At 32.5% G+C, this 18301-nt stretch overlaps 1 long non-coding RNA gene across 1 annotated transcript; it reads left to right on the forward strand.

Annotated features, from left to right (window-relative positions):
- Positions 1-59: 59 nt before the first annotated feature.
- Positions 60-17875, forward strand: LOC105125912 (uncharacterized). The gene is made up of 4 exons (XR_842309.1): positions 60-344; positions 3099-3106; positions 9529-9542; positions 17866-17875. It is a non-coding gene; the product is annotated as an uncharacterized LOC105125912 (long non-coding RNA).
- Positions 17876-18301: the final 426 nt, after the last annotated feature.

The following is an 18301-nucleotide window of genomic DNA, read 5'->3' on the forward strand; positions in this document are numbered from 1 at the left end:
GATTGTAAGTATTGCATTTTAATTAGGCGTATTTTTCACTACAATATATGAGTTGTGACCTAAGCAAAGGGACTACGTAGCATATATCTATACATCTACACACACAGATCAAGAATTAAAGAGAAAAGGGTAAACAAAAACTAAAAACAAAGAAAGAGAAAGAGAAAGAGAATTAATTAAAAGAAGATCAGGAAAAGACTAACTAGGTAGCAGGATAGAGTAAGCAAGTAATAATGGAGAGAGAAGAAAACAAGGAATTCACAAAGTGTACAAAAAATGTGAAAGGTGAGAAGATCGGATGGGACTAGACTGGTCGGGCAAATTTAAAAACCAGAAATGGTATGGTTTCCCAATGTTTTTGTAGTGCACAGTGACGATATTTTTAGGGGAAAAAGGTTGGAGAGTAACGGATTTATGGAGAGACAATGAAGAAGAATATGATATGGGTGGGGTTATGATTGAGTGGGTGGGAGTCATGCATCCATTTCTCTAACCATCTCTTCTCTTTCTGTAGCGGACGATGAGAGGGATCTTGAGATATTAATTCTCTTTGGAACGCAAGGGAAGAGAGATAGATCCATGGATAAGAGTTGATTATAACTTAGTAACTGTTGTTTATTAAAACTAATTAATTAGTTCTAAAAACCATTTCATAAACTTTTTGTTATAATTATTTTGGATAAGACAATCGGCTGTAATGTAGTTAAGTAGTTAATATTAATGATTACCACGATCAAATGAATTGATCACCAATAATTATAAAAAACCCTTCTAATATTTTATTTGATTGTGTTTTTACTTTTTTGCTTTAATTTTAAAAATTATATTTTATATCTTCAATTCTATAAAGATGGTAACACTTAACATTCTAAAAAAATATATTAATAAAAAATATTTAATTCTTTATAGATTTATCATTACATTCATTTTAATAAATAAAAAACTCTAAACCCTCAAAACAACAAAATTATCATCTATAATTTATAATTACTATAATATTATTCATAATTCATACCAATCCTTTTTAGTATTGCAAGGACCTTTGCTGGAATATCTAGAACTCAGAATTTGGTCTTTCATCAAATTGAATGTATCATCCGTGATAAGCTTGATTTGCTGAGGAACGTTCTACCAACAGATGAAAATAAAAGAATCCAACGAGCATGGAGGGTTAATAACATAGATTCTTCATTTGATATTTAGCTGGTTGTATTGGTTTTCCTAACGAATCAAGTTAGGTCTTGTGTTTTCAGTTCGGTGGCTAGCATGTAGCCATCTGTTGTTTTACGTTTCTGTTCTCATTGTAAATCTGGGGTATGCCCCTTATAATCTTTGTATCGTTTTCCTTTAATATATACGTCAACTTACCAAAAAAAAAAAATCCTTTTTAGTATTTTTGTCAAACAATTTTTAGTCATTATTAACATTCCTTTTCTACTTTATACGGAAAGAAAGGAACAAAAGATTCATAATATTGTTGTCTATAAAAATAGAAACACAACTCATGATTGTTGTATTTGCAACATCCTGAAAGGTTAATATTATTAGTTTATTGATTGCAACACTAGACCAATCCTTTATTGTCGCTTTAAACATCTCTTCTTCCTTTTCTCCCTGTATTGGCAAAGTCACTGCATCTTTTTTGAAATAAAAGATATGGCCATAGGAAGTTTTGTTTTGTTTTTGTTTGATCTTTCTTTCTTGCTGGTTTGGTTTCTCCTCCCTTTCCTTTATGTTGATTGTTTTTGTAGGTTGCTTGTTGTTTAAAGTAGAAGGATAGTTAAAGTTATGGTTCTTTTGATCAGAAATGGTGTTGGTTTAGTGGGTTATGGTGGAACTTTGGTTGGTTTGATGTGGATGAAGGTGGTGGGGCTAGGTTATGGAGTAGCTGGATTTCGATCTAGAAAATTGGTAAAGATAAGGAGGACAAGGATGTCATCAACTGTGGTCGGGGCTAAGATGGGTCTCTGTTGATCATTCTTTGGGTTGAGATTTGGAGGTCGATTATGGTTGGATTTTGAACTTTTTTTTTGTGAATCCAACCAGATTGGGGGTGAAGTTGGGTTGAAGGCTCTGAAGGTTATTGGTTGCATTAGGTTTTGCTTTAGCTAGGGAACAAAGGATCTAGCGAAGCAATTTCCTATGTTTTTGTTTAGGGGCTTTTGGGGAGAATGAAAGGGTTAAAAACAATCGATGAAGGTTCTACCCAAACTAGCTAGTTCTCACAATGGTTAAAAACAACAACATAAATTCAACTAGAATTGATGCAATTATGACAATATAACCAAGAGTTTTGTTTATATTCCTATAGTTGGCAATAATCATGTATCATGCATATTGATGTTGAATTGTACATCATCTATGACATCTTACCGATATGTATTTAGCTGTTTAAGTAGCATGTACAAAATATATATATATATATATATATATATATATAGAATTTTATTGATTATAAAACCTCATTGGAGAAGAAAAGGGAGAGAAGGTGATATAAAATTATCCTTTGCTAATTTAAGGTTTCAACAAAAATTTACAACTTTATCCAAAAAATCTTGTCTTGAAGAATCAAAGTTACATGCAATTAATCACCCCAAGTTCCCCAACCCTATACTTATAACATAACGTGAATGAAAAGTATAAATTGCAATGAAATTTATCAATGTTTTAAAGAGTTTGAAAGTTCAATTAAGAACTTAATATTGAAATCACTCAACCATATAAAGAGAGAAAAAAGGCACACAATATGCAACAATATTAGATAAAAATTCATCAATCCTAAAATATTGCTAACGATTGGTTTATATAGTAGAAAACTAATCGTAATTTGACTTAATAGACCAAAATATGAAAAATAGGGCTTAACACATTAAAAGCAAAAAATAACTAAAAATAATTAAATAAAACCTAACTCAAATAACCTTTAAATGTTGCAACTCCTATAATAAACTAATGAAAAAATAAATAATAGCCCAACTAATTAAAACAAACCCAAAGTCGAGTTTTATAATTTATTGGTAGAATTGAAGCCCTATTTGAAATGAATAGTTCTCTCTCTTCTTGATGAATTAAAAGGTCCACCTTATGTTACTAGAAAGGTATAGATGTCTAATTTTCAATGAAACTAGAATTGCATAAAAATTCATCATGTAGATCTAATTATGACCAAAACAGTAATTAAAGGTCAATATTGACATATTTAAATCTTTTTATTCCAATCTTTCTGTAATGTGTGGAAACTCCCCTACAAGCCCTTTTTAAACATGAATCAAATTAATCAAGGCTTGTTCTTCATTCTTTGATATCCTTTAGAAGTCCACTTTTAGCTCATGTATCATGAAGAAGTCCATTCATTGAATCCTTCGATCTCTTTGTTTCAAGTCTCGTGACCGAACCCAATAGAGTTGTAATGTTTTTTTTTGGAATTGAAGCTAGGATCACATCATTCCTTCTCTCCTCAAAAGGATTTACTTTGAAGTCATCACCCATATTAAAAAAAAAAGAGTAGATATATTAAATTTAACACCAACACCATACTCACCTGTGAATTCCACTTTGTAAGCATGCATTGATCTTTTCAAGAATTTGGAAGGATTTGTCTCCTCTCGACATTAATGACACGATCAAAAGATTGATGTCTTCTTCCAAGTGCAGGAGTGTCGAAGTAATAAACAACAATAGCAATACTAACAATAATAACAACAATAACAATAACAATAATGATTAGTACTTAAAAGTGCATTTTAATCATGGTTTTATATCATCATTTTGCACTTGAAATATCAATAACTCCTTAACTAAAATATGTTTTATAATAATGTATCTAATAATATAAGATACCTATAATTTGTGGTAAATATCTATTTTTAATGCAGGCCTATCACATAAATGAAAGGATTGATTGATGACTTGAAGAACTTAAATTGCAAGGATGAAGAGATGGCCAAACTTAGAAAAGAGATGTCGGTGCAATCCAAACCGGAACACTGTTCGGTAATTGGGTCATCTCTGGAGTTACAGATCTCAGATTTAGGTCCAATTTATATGGATGGAAAGGTAAGACATAGGCCTACAACTTTCATATGGAGCCCAAGATCTAAAAAGGCCATTTTCAAGTCCAAATTGTAGCAACAACAAAGAAGCCCGAATCTGTCTTCCAGCCCGAGCACTGTTCAGTATTTTGGACATATCTGGAGTTCTAGAAGTCCAAATGAGCTGAGTTGTTTACACCAGAAAGCTGAGACAATTTCCTACAACTTTCATGTTTGCAACTGGCTCCAATTTTGACGTTATCAATGACGTTTTGGGCAGACAAGAGAAGATAAGGATTGTCACCAAGTCAAAAGTTGGCCACCCACTTATCAATTAGTCATCAAATCAATAGTTCCCAATTTTGGCCTATAAAAGGAGGCATTTGCCATGCATTTAGGCATCTTGGTGTTCAGATCAAGATCATGCTCTTCCTTTCTCTCTTTGTATTTTTTGTAATGTTTATGCTTTGCTTTCATTAATACTAAGTTTATGCTTTTCATTTCCTTTCCTTTACTTAGTTAGCTTTTATGTTCTTATTTTTTTTATCTATTTTTCTTTCTTTCATTATGTCTAGCTAAGTTAATTATGTCAAGGTGAAAAGGTTACACTAATGGTGTGAGAATAAGTATAATGTAAACTTAATATGGACCTTAATGTTTGATACTAACATGTTTTATATTTGTTATCTTGTTCACTCTTTAATACTTTGCTTGTTAAATGATTAATCTTGATTTATGTTGTATAACACTTGGTACAACAAATGCTTGGCACTCTCATAGCTCATACTATATGGTATAACCGACACCTGAGCTATGAAAGGAACTTGATTTGTTGTTAACATAAGTTATAATCATGAATGCTTGACGAGATTTACAAGTATTAGCATTAATTAAATAAGATGACTAATGTAATCATGTTAACAATATATAATCTGATTGGAACCTCCTTTGTGTGTGGTTTCCAATTCAATAATAAGAGTTTATACTATACTTGTTTGATATACCATTAGTGAAACCTCTAACCTCTAACCTTGACATTTGTTATTATTATTGTTTAATCCTTACATTAATTTTCCATCTCCAAGTTCTGATCATCTTCTTCTTCTTCTCTTTCTTTATTATTATTATTATTATTATTATTACTACTACTACTATTGTTGTTGTTGTTATTGTTTTTTATAATTATTGTCTATAATTTGTACAATTAACCTCCCTGTGGTTCGACCCCGGTCTTGCCGGGTTATTTATTACTTCGACACTCCTGCACTTGGGAGAAGACATCAATCTTTTAGTCGTGTCAAGTTTTTGGCCTTTTCGTCGTGTCAGCTTGACATGTGGCATGCTCATTCTTCATAGATTGGTTCAGCTAACTCTATAGAAGCGGTGAGTTCTGCCGTCCAACCTTCATAGAAAGGGTTCAAACGATGTCCATTGACCTTGAGTACTTTATTGGTTTCTAAACTTGTAATTTCAACTGCACCATAAGGAAAAATATTAGAAACAACAAAAGGTCCAATCCAACGAGAGCGTAATTTTCCAGGAAAAAGTTTTAAACGCGAATGATAAAGAAGGATTTTGTCTCCAACATGAAATTCCTTTCTTGTAAGCATTCTGTCATAAAGATTCTTAGTCTTTTCTTTGTAAATCCTTGCATTCTCATAAGCATCATTTTGTTTTTCTCTCAACGTGGTGGCCGTCCTTTTGGGTACCAAAAGGATAGACGCCACCCATTCATTGTCCGTGATGGGGGGAATGACTCCTGCATCATGAAGGTTAATTTACGAAGCTTGTAAAGCCAATGCTGATTCATGCACATTTTGGGGAACACATATATGCCTCTCCATCTCTTCTATCTTGGTAAAATCATAGCCATAGCTCAAAGCTATGCTTAATCCATCTTCGCTATCAAAATCACAAACCTGCTGCATACACTTATCAACTTGGTCATAACATATGATAGAATAAACATTGTTATAAGGATATGTCATTGCATCATGAAAATTAAATTCAATCTTTTCATCTCCTACCTCCATAGACAAAGTATCCTTACCACAATCAATCTTTGTATTGGCAGTTTTCAAGAATGGTCTCCCAAACAATATAGGAGTGCTGGTTAATAAATCACAAGAATCATGTTCCATATTAAGAATATAAAAATCACATGGAATAACCAAACTATCAATCTTGACTAGGACATCTTCTATCACACCAAGTGGGTAAACAAAACTACGATCTGCAAGTTGTATTACAATGCTAGTTTTATTCAAAAGTTCCAGACTAAGAGAATCATAAACATGTTTAGACATAACACTAATGGATGCACCTAAATCACATAAAGCTCTTTTAAAACTAGCATTACCAATAACACATGGGATAGTAAACGCACTTGGGTCCTTCTGCTTTAAAGGCATATTCTTTTGAACAACAGCAGACACAACTTCACCTATACTTACCATTTCATGACCTTTTAGTTTGAAAGCTCTCTTGGTAGTACACAACTCCTTTGGAGTGTTGGTCGATGTTTTAGTTTGTGGAGAAGGATGATGTTCCTTCTTTGTACTCAATTCAGTTTCTATCTCTTCTTCTTCCTCCATCTCAATTTGTTTTGACCTTTTCTCTTCAAGTTCTTTCCCACTTCTCAGCATGATCGCACTAACATTCTCTTTTGGATTCAATGTTTGGGAAGGCAATTTTCCATTCATTTGTGCCTCCAATTTCCCTACGCTTGAAGCTACTTGCCCCATTTGCTTCTCCAAGTTGTGAATACTTGACCTTGTTTCCTGTTGAAAAGACATGACATTTTGTTACAAGGTAACAGTATTAGAAGCTAAAGTTTTCATCATCTCATGAAGATCATCATTGGATGACGACCCCGTAACATTGAAGTTTGTGAATGGAAGGGGTTGTCTTGTTTGATAATTCTGTTGGGGTTGAAATCCATGGGGATGGAATTGTCGGCCTTGATTGCCTTGTTGGGATGGGTTGCCATAACATAAGTTGGGATGATCTCTCCATCCGGGATTGTACGTGTTGGAAAAGGGATCATATTTACGCTGGGGTTGTCCGTTGAATGCTCCATCAATTGCATGAGCTTGTTCAATGTAATCTTCTGGCATTGTTGGGCACATATCCGAAGTATGTCCTTGTAAGGAGCATATGCTACAAACTTTCACCTGTTGCACATTTCCACAAGCCAAAGAACGCACAAGAGAAGTAAGATCATTAACTTTATTCTCAATGTTAGAAATACTTACCTCATTTACTCGTTTGTTGGAGAAGTCTCCACGAGTGCCAAACTGTTTTGAGTTGGCTGCCATGTTTGAGATCAATTGGCGTGCAGCCTCGGGTGTCTTATCCACCAATGCGCCTCCACTTGCAACATCAATGATACTACGGTCAGTAGGCATTAATCCTTCATAGAAATATTGAATGAGCAACTGATCGGGTATTTGATGATGAGGACATTGAATGCACAGTTGCTCAAATCTTTCCCAATACTCGGAGAGTGTCTCTCCATGAGATTGCCGAATCCCACATATTTCTTTCCTTATGTTGGCAACTCGAGATGCTGGGAAATACTTCTCAAGGAAAATCTTCTTCATGGCATTCCAAGTTCCAATAGATCCTGGGAGAATAGAGAAAAGCCATGCCTTTGCTGCCCCTTTTAAAGAGAAAGGGAAAGCTTTCAACTTAACCTGTTCTTCATCAACTCCATTCGGTTTCATGCCAACGCAAACCATATGGAACTCCTTGAGATGAGTATGTGGATCTTCTCCTGCAAGACCATTAATGTTGGTAACAAATGTATAAAACCAGATTTGAGCTCAAAGTTTACATTATTGTCAATGTTTATGCATAGTGACTGATTTTCCACATTAGGAGCAGCAAGCTCCTTAAGTGTTTGTTGTCGTGCAATAGCCATGGTGTTGAGGCGAGCTTCCTTTCTTAACCTGCGTAAAGTGCTTTCTATTTCAAAATCAACCTGCACTTGAATTTGATTAGTAGAACGGGTCACAGGCATCAATTGCTAAGAAAATTCAAAAGAAAGAAACCACACAAGAGACGAAAAATAATGCAAATTATATGAAAATCCAACGCTAGGAAACTAAAACTGCCTAAAAACCTTAGATAATAGTGGAATTTGGCCTCGAAATGGTAGGGTTAGTGGTTTACCACTAGTCTTGTTCAAAACGTCATTTCCCTTCAGGAAACAAAAGGTCGAACCCTAATTCCACAAACAATTCTGTTTTGAACAGTACCGTTGCGGCAAGTGAACAGTACCGCCGCAAGCAAAAAACTTTTTTTTGTATTTTTTTTTCTGAATAATAATAAATAATAATCACAGCAAATAAATATAACAGTACAAGCACAAGAATTAACTAAAATTACTTCCCCGGCAACGGCGCCAAAATTTGTTGCGATGTCGCGGTCGCACAAATTAATTACCCTTACACTTAAATCACACAAGATAGTATAGAGCAAGCAAGGGATCGATCCCACAAGGAAGATTTAGTTCAGATTTTTAAGTTATACGTTATGCAATTGGGGGGTTTTGATTTGTGATAATCTAAAATATGGAAGAAATTAAACTAGTGAACACGATCAATTAAAACTGAAATTTATCAAGAAAACAAACCTTGGTCACAAGCACACATCCACCTACAGAAATCAGAACTGATCCTTAAAACGAAACTACAGTTTATATTCTGAATTTTTATCTTTTCTTAACTTTGGTTAATTAACGGATCCGCCGTATAACTAGCCCTAACCAACAAATAATCACAGTGTCCGCACTAATGATTTAATCTAATGGCAGCCTTAAGATCTAGATAAATTCATTAATCTTAACAACCAAGTTGTCTGCTTGTGTTGCTTTGATCGAATGTTTTCCCTAAGTTTAATAACGTAGTTCCACCACAATTATCAAGCTTAGTTGCTTCACAAGTTTATATACCCTAACTCCGGTTCTGATATCAAACTTAGCAATAGATTGTTCACAATAATAACTTAGAGTCTGCTCTAGCAATTATCAACAACAATCATAGAAAACATGCATAGGAAAACAATCATACTCATTCATAATACAAACTGAAAATAAATGAAGAATAAATCTCACAGTTCTTGAAATCTGAAAGTTTCTATGTCCTTGCAACCAAGAAAAGAGCTTAGCCTTGCATATCTATTGAACAACTACTCTTAAAGATAAAAGAAAGCATTATTTCTAGCATGTAGAGAGGAGAGTTTGTGTTTCTTCACTTCTAGTTGCTACCACCTTTCTTTGATTCTATTGCACTCCCTCCTCTCCTTTCTTGGCTCTCTTGGTGTCTATATATAGGCTTCAATGGCAGCTCCTCTTGCTTCTTTATCAATAATGGTGGCTGCCAAACATGCCAAACTTTGACATTAGTAGTCACCACAAACAACCCACCATTGTAGCCTCCTTCTTTGACAATGGCAGCATTCCAACTTGCAGCTGGTTTGTGGTTGGTGATTTGAGGTAGGTGGATTGAGGTTGGTGGCTACTTTTCTTGACCTTCTAGATTGATTTACTAGAGGGGATAAATTGCTGAAATTATAACTTGGATGATAGTTTAGAAGCTTCGAAACATAATTTGGACTCATTTCTTCACGAAACCTGATTGCTGGCAGAATTCAGTTGTCATCTTTGAAAAATCATATCGCCCTCATCGGACATCGTGTTTGGCTTAACATTGGAGCGTTTCTAGACCTTGGAGTCATGAATCCAACCAAATTGAGTTTGCATCAATTGGACGTCTATAGCTCCAGATATGGAATTTTGAATGGACAAAGGTCAACAGTGGTAGAATACGAGATTTGACTTTGAAGGATGTGATTTCCATGATCTTCCTCTTTGTATTTTTCTTGCATTACATTTTCAGAAAGGTATGGATGTTAGCTTTTTAGAGCCACTGGAATCACTTCATTTTGATCTCTAGAAATCACGCTCTGCACAAAACATCGACTGAACATCAAATCTGCCAATTATCTCCAATTTACTCCTTTTCGCATTTTTCATCCAAAAGTGCCTTCAAAACATAAAACAAAGAATATCAAGGCATTTTACATATAAAACATGGACAAAACATTAGGTAAATGTGGGTGAAACAATCGAATAATATGGTTACATCACCACCGCACCAATTTAGCCTTAGAATCTTTCTTAGAAAAAAGATATTTCAATGCTGCATAATCACTAAAAACAACAACAAGATAAGACCTGAATTTTTTACATGCAAATACTACTACAAGTAATTCCTTTTCAGTGGTGATGTAATTCATTTAAGCACTATTTAAAGTTTAACTTGTATAGTAAATCACATAAGGTTTCTTATCTTTTTTTTTGTCCCAAAATAGAAAGCAAAAGTGATTCCCATAGTAGCGGTGAGCGAAATGGGAGCAACCTAAACCGTGAAAACGGGGTTGTGGGAGAGCAATACAAGCGTCATGCTGCTAGGTGAAGTGGTGACTTCACTGAATTTGGCCTTTTCGAACAAAGGCTTCTTTTCAATGTTTAGTCCATTAAAATATCTTATCCTTTGTTAGAAGATTACTTAAGGGCTTAGATATTACACTAAAATCTTTGATGAACCTTCTATAAAAACCAACATGTCCTAAAAATGATTTAACATCTTTAATAGATTTTGGTGTTGGCAAGTTAGAATTAACTTGATTTTAGATTTGTCAACCTAAATTCCTTTTGATGAAACAATATGACCATGTATAATGTCGTTTGTTACCATAAAGTGACATTTTTCCCAATTAAGTAGAAGATTCTTCTCTTCACACCTACTCAAAACCTTTTCTAAGTTAGTCAAACAATCATCAAATGAATCGCCAAAAACAGAAAAATCATCCATATAAATCTCAAGAAAATATTCAACCATATCACTAAATATACTAAGTATGCATTTTTGAAACGTGGCTAATGCATTACATAATCCACAAGGCATCCTTCGATATGAAAAGTACCAAATGCACATGTGAAAGTAGTCTTCTCTTGATCTTCCAATGCAATTTCAATTTGGTTATAACCTCAATAGCCATCTAGGAAACAATAAAATCAATGACCTGCATCTCTTTCTAGGATTTGGTCCATGAAAGGTAAAGGAAAATGATATTTTCTATTCATTGAATTAAGTTTCCTATAGTCAATGCACATACGCCAACTAGAAATAGTGATAGTTGGAATTAACTCATTTTTCTCATTTGTTATCATAGTGACTCTAGACTTTTTGGGTACAACTTAGGTAGAACTTATCCATTTGCTGTCAAAAATGGGATAAAAAATTCTATTATCGAGAAGCTTAATGACTTCATTTTTCACTACTTCTTTCATCTTAGGATTGAGCCTTCATTGTATTTCTCTAGAGGGTTTAGCATTTTCCTCCAAATAAATTATGTGTGTGCAAATCAAAGGACTAATTCCTTTTATGTCAGCTATGGTCCATCCTAATGCATTTTTGTGCATTTTCAGAGTTTGTACTAGCTTACCTTCTTGATGTGCATTAATTTTGGAAGATATTATTACCGGAAAAGTTTCATTTTCTCTCAAAAATGAGTATTTGAGATTGAATGGTAACAACTTCAACTCAAGTTTAGATGGTTGAACACTTGAAGGTATGGACTTAATTGATCATGGTGGCAATTCCTTAATTTATGGTCTCTAATTACTTGCCTTTAATTCTTTCTGAAAATAAACTATTTGTAAATCGTCAAATTCATTAATCTCAGTTTCACTTGAAGTAGTTTGAAATTGATTATGAACCAATTTTTTAGTAAAATCCACTTCTTATAAATCATTATCATCTCTAGATTGCTTACAAGTGTTGGAAATATTCATCTCCAACATTATGTTTCCAAATGATTACTTTATTAGTCTATTCCTATAATTAATCAATGCATTAGAAGTTGCAAGAAACGGACATCCTAAAATAACAAGAAATGAATTACATTCTTCAACAGGGTGTGCGTCCAAGATAAAAAAATCCACAAGATAAATGAATTTATTGACTTGTTGACACGACCAAATTGATGTCTTCTCCCGAGTGTAGTAGTGTTGAAGTAATAAATAACCTGGTAAGACCATGGTCGAACCACAGGGAGGTTAATTGCATAAATTATAAATAATAATAATACAAGAACAACAACAACAATAACAATAATAATAATAGAAGAAGAAAAGGAAAAGGAAGAAGAAGAAGTTGATGAGAACTTTGAGATGAAAGATTAATGTAAGGATTAAACAATGATAATAACAAATGTCAAGGTTAGAGGATCCACTAATGGTATGTCAAACAAGTATAGTATAAAGTCTTATTATTCAATTGGAAACCAGACACAAAAAAGGTTCCAATCAGATTGTAAATTACCAACATGATTACATTAGTTATATTATTCGATTAATGTTAATACTTGTAAATCTCATCAGACATTCATGATTATAACTTATGTTAACAATAAATCAAGTTCCTTTCATAGCTTAGGTGTCGATTATAACATGCAATATGGGCTATGAAAGTGCCAAGCATTTGTTGTAGTAAGTGTTATACTACATAAATCTAGATTAGTCATTTAACAAGCAAAGTATTAAAGAGTGAATAAGATAACACATATAGAACATGTTAAATTTATACTATACTTATTCTTACACCATTAGTATAACCTTTTCACTTTGATATAATAAACTTACCTAAACATAATAAAAAAAAGAAAAATAAATAAACAAAATCAAAACATAGATAAGATAAAAGTTAACTAAGTAAAGGAAAGGAATTGAAAGGAATAAATAAGATATTAATGAACATAAAACTTAAGCATTTAAAAAATACAAAGAGAGAAAGAAAGAGCATGATCTTGATCTAGAAACCAAGATGCCTTAATACATGGCAAATGCCTCCTTTTATAAACCAAAATTAAAAAGTATTGTTTTGATGACTAATTGATGAGTGGGTGGCCAACTCTTGACCTAGTGACAGTCCTTATCTTCTCTTTTCTACCTAAAATGTCATTGATAACGTCAGAATTGGAACCACTTGAAAACATAAAAGTTCTAGAAAATTGTCTCAGCTTTTTAGAAAAAAAATGGAGGTCATTTGGACTTCTAGAACTTTAGATATGGGCCAAATACTGAACAGTGTTCGGGTTGTAGGACAGATTCAAACTTCTTCATTATTGCTACAATTTGGAATTGAAAATGACCTTTTTAAATCTTAGGCTCCCATACAAGTTGTAGGCCTATGTCTTTCCTTTCCATCCATATAAAGTAGACTTAAATCCGAGATCTACAGCTCCAGATATGACTCAATTATCGAGTAGTGCTTTGGTTTGAATTGCACCAATATCTCTTTTTTAAGTTTGGCCATCTCTTTATCCTTTTGACACTACTAAAAGATTGATGTCTTCTCCCAAGTGTAGGAGTGTCAAAGTAATAAATAACCTAGCAAAACTGGAGTCAAATCATAGGGAGGTTAATTGTATAAATTATGGATAACAATAACACAACAACAACAATAACAACAATAATAATAACAATAATAGTAGTAGTAGTAGTAGTAGTAGTAGTAATACTAGAATTATAAATAACAATAACAATAACAACGATAATAATAACAATAATAGTAGTAGTAGTAGTAGTAGTAGTAGTAGTAGTAATAAAGAACAAGTTGATGAGAACTTTGAAAGGAAAGATTAATGTAATGATTAAACAATGATAATAACAAATGTCAAGATTAGAGGATCTACTAATGGTATGTGAAACAAGTATAGTATAAAGTCTTATTATTCAATTGGAAACCAAACAAAGAAGGTTCCAATTAGATTATAAATTGTTAACATGATTACATTAGTTATCTTATTCGATTAATGCTAATACTTGTACATCTCATCAAGCATTCATGATTATAACTTATGTTAATAACAAATTAAGTTCCTTTCATAGCTTAGGTGTCGGTTATACTATACAGTATGGGCTATGAAAGTGCTGAGTATTTGTTGTACCAAGTGTTATACAATATAAATCTAGATTAGTCATTTAACAAGCAAAGTATTAAAGAGTGAAAAAGATAACAAATATAAAACATGTTAGTATCAAACATTAAAGTCCATGTTAAGTTTATACTATACTTATTCTTACACCATTAGTATAACCTTTTCACCTTGACATAATAAACTTAACTAAACATAATGAAAGATAGGAAAATAAATAAACAAAATAAGAACATAAATAAGATAAAAGTTAACTAAGGAAAGGAATTGAAAGGCATAAATAAGATATTAATGAAAATAAAACTTAAGCATTACAAAAATACAAAGAGAGAAATCAAGAGAATGATCTTGATCTGGAGACCAAGATGCCTAAATGCATGACAAATGCCTTCTTTTATAGGCCAAAATTGGGAACTATTGATTTGATGACTAATAGATGAGTCGGTGACCAACTCTTAACTTGGTAACAATCTTTATCTTCTTTTGTCTGCCCAAAAGGTCAATGATAACGTTAGAATTGGAACCACTTGAAATATGAAAGTTGTAGGAAATTGTCTCAGCTTTCTAGAAAAAAAAAATAGAGGTCATTTGGAATTCTAGAACTCTAGATATGGGTCAAACACTGAATAGTGTTTGGGCTGCAGGATAGATTCATTCTTTATTGTTGCTATAAGTTGGACTTTAAAGTGGCCTTTTTAAATCTTAGGTTCCATATGAAAGTTGTAGGCCTATGTCTTACCTTTCCATCCATATAAATTAGACCTAAATTTGAGATCTATAGCTCTAGATATGACCTAATTACTGAATAGTGTTTCAATTTGCACTGCACCAACATCTTTTTGTTATGTTTGGCCATCTCTTTGTCCTTTCAATTTCAGTTCTTCAACTCATCAATCAATCCATTCATTTATATGATACACCTGCATTTAAGATGAAAAATTACCATAAATTAAAGCTATTTTATATTATGAGATATGTTATTATAAAACATGTCTTAGTTACGGACTCATTGATACTTCAAGTGCAAAATAATGATATAAAACCTTGATAAAAATGCATTTTTAAGTACTAATCAGGTATCTTATGGTATCAAACTTGTTATTGTAAACATGCTTTAGTTAAGGAGTTATTAATACTTCAAGTGCAAAATGATGATATAAGACCTTGATAAAAATACACTTTTAAATACTAATCACACCCTCCAACCAGTTTATTGCTAGTCCCTAGTAATCAAAATGTTAAAATAGAAAAATAATTTACAAATTTTATAAAGCAAGGCATTCATCATTGAACTTTCATTAATCTATCTAGATAAACAAACTCTTATTAAAATTATATATCTGCTTAATACCTTTTAAATAAGATATTATTAAACCTTCCTTTTGTGTTCAATATATGAACACATAATTATGAGGCTTTACTTGGAAGAAAACAAAACTTTTGTTCTAATATTTAAGATTAATTTCCTTGGGTTAGGATTATTATCTTTTTCTTCTTTTTTTTATTAATATATATCTAACTTAAAAACACAGTGCATTTTTAACCTGTGTAACGAGCTTTCGGCTAATGACTCTCAGACCAGTTGGTCTTAGAGCAACAGGTGTTGAGATACCCTTACGAGTTTAGTAACTAGAGTTGTAGATATTGATACATATAGTGCAATGTTTGATTCCCTTAAACTTTTCTCCTCAACCCATGTGATGAGCGTTGGGCCTATAGCTCCCACGTTAGTTGACATTAGGGTATTAGGTGTTAAAACACATCTTCGGGCTTAATTGCTTAGGTTAGGAAGGGTATGAAAGTAAACTTATCTATGTTTTTATTATCATTATTTTTTTTTGTTTTTTTCACAATTTATATATTATCCCTTTTCTTTAGTTATTACCTTTAATAAAAAGAACAAAAATAATGTAATGATCCAATACGCAATCCACAATCATATGTTAAAGTGTGTGTGTGAAAATAAAGGTTTAAGAAAACTTGTTAAATGAGTGTATGAGCAAAATTAAGTGATAACAATGTAAGAGTTTGTAAACCCGAATATTTTAAGAAGTATTCTGATAGACCTTGTTAAGAATGCTTACTAAGATGCATCTCAAAAGTCACTTTAACAAAAAAACTCCTTTACTCTGTCATCTTAGTACAACAATTTTGCAAATGGTTTATGAAATAGAAAAATAGTTAGTTAATTTTTTTTTTAATATCAACCACTACTCATTTCCCCTAACCAAAACGAGACATTACCCTCAATGTTATAAGGTAGAAAGATAGAGTATAAAAAACATCACCTAAAACACCAAATACTAACAAACATGAAACACATTTAAATAAATATAAGATATCACAAAACAAAATAATATGCTATTAATAAAACTAAAAGATATAAGAATTCACAAACGAATGCTTAAATTCAATCTAAGCTTTTTATAGCTTTCCTTAGTTGACCAATTTATACGACTCATGAAGGGATCAATTATAGGAGTGAAAGATTGTAATTGGTTAATCAATTGTTCAGCATTAGTGGTAGAGATTATGATTTGTCATGCTGAAGATGTTAGAAATTCTTATTCCACAATATGATCAAGAAAAGACAATAATTTATCATAAAAACCATTAACATTTAATAAGCCTATTGGTTTATGGTGAATGTCCAATTGGGCTCAACAGTTTATATGAAAGATCTCTTTCAATGTGCCCAAATCACCTGGTAAGGAAATGAAAGCATCAACGTGTTTAAATATTGCATTCATTCAATCAAACATTGTGGAGATCTGTAGTTTATCTCCAATTGTTTTTCTAATGATGTCCCTATTTGCTAAAGTTTGGGGATAACCCCCAAAACTTGACTATCTCCTAAAAATATAACTATTGACACTCTCACCATTAACCCAAAGCTGCCTCCCCCATACACTAAATGAGTCTTTCTCTCAGCTATTACCTGACCAAGATGATTTGCTAATTCTAAAAACTCTATTTCCTTTCCAGGACTGGATCCATAAAAAACACAAATGTTTCTCATGTAATGACTTAAGTAACCTACCATTTGTACACACTTATATATATATTGAATGTATGGTTTGAGTAGAAATGAAGGGAAGGAAGAGAAGATTTTATAGATGAGAACTTGAAAATGTAATCATACCACCTATATGTATGTCGATTGAAGTCTCTCTCTCTCTCTCTCTCTATTTATTTATTATTATTTTTAAAAAAACATATGTATGTATAGGTAGTTGTAATTATGGCTCACGCATTCCCTTTGTTTTACATCCAAAAACGGCTTAAATGCCTTTTATGGGTCAGAGATAGGCTTCCCATCCAGTTTTCTTAAAAACCAGCAAACAAGGTCTTTTATAGTCAGATTCCCAAGACTAAGTCGTTCATGTTCTTTATGGAATTATGGCTATAAATTATGAATTACACAATGCACATCTCTATTAGGATGCGTCTCAAGAGTCAATATAAGATTATTTAAAGACCCCTTACTCAGACCATCCTTAATTAATTGTATTTTATCTTCACAGTTACAGATACCATTCCTAAAAAACGACATGTTGCCTTACAAGTCCATTTGGCAAATCTATGACAGACTTTCAGTTATTTTGCACGATGTTTCTTTGCAAAAGTGCTTTTACCTATTTCAGAGATATATAAAATGAAGGAATTAGAAGACTCACCTGACAATTGGACCTTTGCTTCAATTAGCCAACGAATATCTTTAAAAATTCTATGATTTATTAACAATCTCAATCTTGCACATCTAGCATAGTAATTTTTTGTAATCGCATTCTGAGGTAGAGTGGGAAAATATTTTTTTTAATTTTTCAAGAGTGGTGTCCATTTTCAAATGTGAATTGGACAAAAGATTCAAAGGAGTGAGAAAAAGCAAAGAATTATACAAATATATACACAAATATCAGTTATTATGGGAAACTAAAAAAACCGACTTAAGTCACAAAGTACCGTAATCCGCCATTTGACCGGGGTAAGAGAGACTAGTAAAACAAAAGTTTCACCAAAACAAAACACAAAACAATATGAGAAAAAGAAAATCATTCTTTATATACAAGATTACCCAATTCAATAAAGTCATTTTTAACTAAAAAATTATCAAAGCAAACTTTCAAACGATGTCAAATTACCTTGAAAACATTGTCATTATTTGAATTCTCGATATCACAGGCTCCATATGGATACACGTGTTTCATAATAAAAGGACCGCTCCATCTTGATCTTAGTTTTCCAGGAAATAAATGGAGTTTAGA

Source organism: Populus euphratica, unplaced genomic scaffold (genome assembly GCF_000495115.2).
Source record: "Populus euphratica unplaced genomic scaffold, PopEup_1.0 scaffold44.1, whole genome shotgun sequence".
Lineage (NCBI taxonomy): Eukaryota > Viridiplantae > Streptophyta > Magnoliopsida > Malpighiales > Salicaceae > Populus > Populus euphratica.